This window comes from Nelumbo nucifera, chromosome 4 (assembly GCF_055504915.1).
Source record: "Nelumbo nucifera cultivar China Antique chromosome 4, China Antique-T2T, whole genome shotgun sequence".
Taxonomy (NCBI): Eukaryota; Viridiplantae; Streptophyta; class Magnoliopsida; order Proteales; family Nelumbonaceae; genus Nelumbo; species Nelumbo nucifera.
The window spans coordinates 59,517,373-59,521,256 of record NC_142652.1 but is presented as its reverse complement, the minus strand read 5'-3'; positions in this window follow the sequence as shown (position 1 = coordinate 59,521,256).

The following is a 3,884-nucleotide window of genomic DNA, read 5'->3' as shown; positions in this document are numbered from 1 at the left end:
GCGATTTATTCCTGCGGTTTCTTTCAAAATACATGGAGAAGATAATTGTGCGACGCTGTCTGGTGTGTGACTTGTCAATTTCAACGTTTTTGGTGTTGTATTCTGCTTACATCACTGGTGGAAGGAACTGGTTTCTTCGGAACTTCAGGTCCCACTTGCAGAGAAAGGTTGTTATAATTGGGGTCATTTCAAAAAATAATTCATATATTGGTCAAAACCACAGGTGGGTAGTTATGTCTTTCTGGTTGACAATGAATTAACGCCAAATACTAAATTGTCGCAAATTGACAGTTCAGGTACTAGATTGTTGCATTTTAAAGTTTAGATACTAGATTATCACTAGTCTTAAAGTACAAGATACTTATTGGGAATTTTCCATTATAATAATTTAATGTTCAAAAGAATCAAACCATATCAACACTATCAAGTCCCACTCTGCATTGATACTACCAACTCAAATCTTCTTAAGGATAGAGTTTGTTCCTTCACATCATCTCTCAGCTCAAACGTACAGATTCACAGCTCGACAATACAGCTCGACATCGCCAGGTTGGAACCCAATTCGAGCCACATCACTGAGACATGAGGGAGTGAGCGGATTTTTGCCTCATCAATTGGCGCCATCTATGAGAAACACAACAAAAATCTTGTGTTTCCTTTCATTCATCTCTTTATCTCTCTCATTTTCCTAAAAAAAACCTTTCAATGGCATCTTCCGGCAACCCTTCTGCCAACAACGTCAACGGCCAAATGCCAACTATAAGCACAATGGTAAGGCTATGGAGGTTAAGTCTCTAAAGGTCCAGAGATGGTGACGGGAATGAGAGAGGAGGTGGAGAAGAGAGAAGAAGAGAGGAGAGAGAGAGAGAGAGAGGAACCCTTGTGAGAAACCCTAGGTTAGAGTTATGATTGTATTGTCTCTCTGGGGAAGGATTGTTCTCTCCCTTTTATAGAGAGAAAGTTAAGGTTATCAAGGGAAAAATTCTTTCCTGTTAGGAAAGGGAATCATTTCTGTTAGGGAATGAGATATTTCCTATAGTTTGACTATTAAGGGATCATTATTAGAGAATCCTATCCCTTCTGGATTCTCTCCATATGTGACACTGCTATATTGACGTGGCGTAGGTGACCATCATTTGGCGGGCGCATTTTATTGAACCCGCATGTGTAACATAAAGTCGTACATGTAAGCAATGTCTATTCCCATTCTACCGTGATTCCGCGGTTCTGTAAGGGTGTCGGGTTCATTATAGTTTTATGCGTGTCCGGGTTCATCGCAAACCCGCGTGTGTCTTAGCTTTATCGCAAATTCGTGCTAGCCAAAGTTCATCGCGACCTGTCCCAGGTGTGAGTTCATCACAATCGTGCAATGGGTTATAGATTCATTGTAGGCGACCGTGTAGTGTTGGTTTGACACCTTTTGTACTCTGAGGGTCTTAGTGACCACTATGTACCTCCATTAACCCCCTGCTTATCGGTAAGTGGGAGTTTATCGATAAGCACTTGCCTTTGTATTTGTTTTTAAATCTTGGGGTGAGTTGGTTTGCATGCATTGGGTTCTGGAATTTACCCTATTTGGAGGCTCTGTGCAAGTGTAATCAACAATGAATTGCGAATTAAAAAGAAATTGTGCGTGCTCCTTAGTTTGGAGGCTCTGTGCAAGTGTTAAATGTTGTTGAGAAAAAAAGTTGTGGGCATTCGCGAATACTGGAAAATGCTTTGCGGGTTTGTAGGAAACGTCAAGATGATAGGATTAAGTATTTCTGGGTTGAGAACCCATTAGACTCTATCGTAATTAAGTATTGGCACTGACATAGTGAACTTTATCACGTAGTGTTATTCCAATATACGAGGTACTATTATGTGCGTAAAACAAGGAAATATTTAATGTGTTCATAGAGAGGAGTTATCCCGATATCACAACGTTGTCATGTCTGAGGTCAACAGGGGCCCTCCACCGGCAATACAGTTGGAGTTTGGTCAATATAAATATAAATAGTTAGCAGAAGTTAGGGTTTCATTGCAACTTTGTCTGGGAAGCGACTACCCTAAAGGTTGATTATGAGCATCAGGCCTTTGTTGCCTTTCGGGGTAAGATTTTGGTTAGCGTATGAGAGGGAAACTTGAACCTTCACATGGGAGTGAGGTAGCGATGGTCGGAATTAGTGTTGTTCTTTAGCAAAGTATTGTTGCCAGTTGTGCGAGACGAGTAGAGTTTGTCTTCCCTTAACTCATTGCAGTTAGACAGAGTATCTGTATTTATAAATTGGATAGGAGTCATACCTGCTATCGATGAAGCCCCCCAATGATTACGTGGAGGTATGGTTATGCCTGGGGTTGCTAGGATTTTGTCTGTGCCTGGGGTTGCCAGGTCTTTCTCTGTGCCTGGGGTTGCCAGGGCTTTATTTATGCCAGGGGTGCCGAGGCTTGCTGAGATGCCCGGGTGTCCAAGGCTTTGTATGTGTACCCGGGGTACCAGATTGCCTGGGGTGTCCGAGGCTTTGTATGGATGCCTGGGGTGCCGGGGCTTATCGCTGAGGTGCTTGGAACAGCATGGCCTAACCTGCGAGACTCCCGTGGCACCCGAAATCCTTAAAGCACCACGACCCAAAAACTTTCGGGCCCCCACCCTCGAATCCTACCAAGGAAAGATAGACCCTGTAGAACTTGCAAATAGCTTTCAGGCCCTTATGCTCCTCCATGGAGCGAATGACGCCTGTATGTGCATTACGTTTCCCACCACTTTGAAGGAAGAAGCATGGCTCTGGTATTCAAGGTTGGCCCCAGGGTCTATAAAGAACTGTGACTAGTTCGCCAGACTCTTTTTCAATCAGTTTGTCACTAGCAAGCGGCATTCGAAATCGGCTACATGTCTATTCAACATCATACAAAAGCCCAAAGAGACACTCAGGGACTACATTCGATGATTCAACATGGAATGACTGTAGATTTCAGACATAGATCCCTCTATACAGCTCATTGCGGCCAAGAAAGGAGTTAAAGACCGAGAGTTGAAGTAGGAAATTGAATTGCGTCCCCTAACTACCATGGAGAAATTCCTTGAAGTAGCCAACGATTTCATTAGAGCAGAAGAAGCAGTGGGCACAGATTCTGAGACAACCAAAAGGAAGCGAGCTGATGAAGAAGCAAGCACCAACAGAACTAGGCGAAGGAGCAGGTCGCCCAGAAAGAGCAAGTCCCCAAGGAGAAGACGTAGCAGCTTGCCACGTTGAAAAAGCAGGTCACCGGTTAGGAGGGCAAGACAATGAACAACAACACCACCAGCATACACGAGTGTTTTTACCCTACTAAACACCAGGAGGAAGGAGATCCTAATGCAAATTCAGTACAATGATTATGTAAAGTGGCCTCCCAAGATGAGGGGAGACCCCAAAACCTGGAAACCAAATAAATATTGCCATTTTCACAAGGATTTCGGACATGACACTGAGCATTTTTGGAATTTAAAGAACGAAATAGAAGACCTCATCAAATGAGGTTACTTGAAATGTTTCATCACGGATGAATGACAGCCCGAAGTGGTAACTAGCAAGGAGGCACCTCAGGACATCAGGCAGTAGTATCAAACTACGTAGAGTAAGCAAACACAAGAAAGGTAGGTCAGAGGGACCATAGATGTAATTGTTGGGGGCTTAATAATAGTAGGTTGTACCACGTCATCCAGGAAGGAAGCAATGCGTGAATTGAAGCAAGAAAACAGCCATCCATGTAAGGGCACATGAAAGGAGTAAGTAATTTATTTTATAGAAGATGATATGTGTGGGGTCCAGTACCCCCATGATGATGCCCTAGTGGTGAAACTACTCATCAATGATTTCAAGGTGAAGAGGATCGTGGTGGACTCAGGTAGCTCGACAGATGTT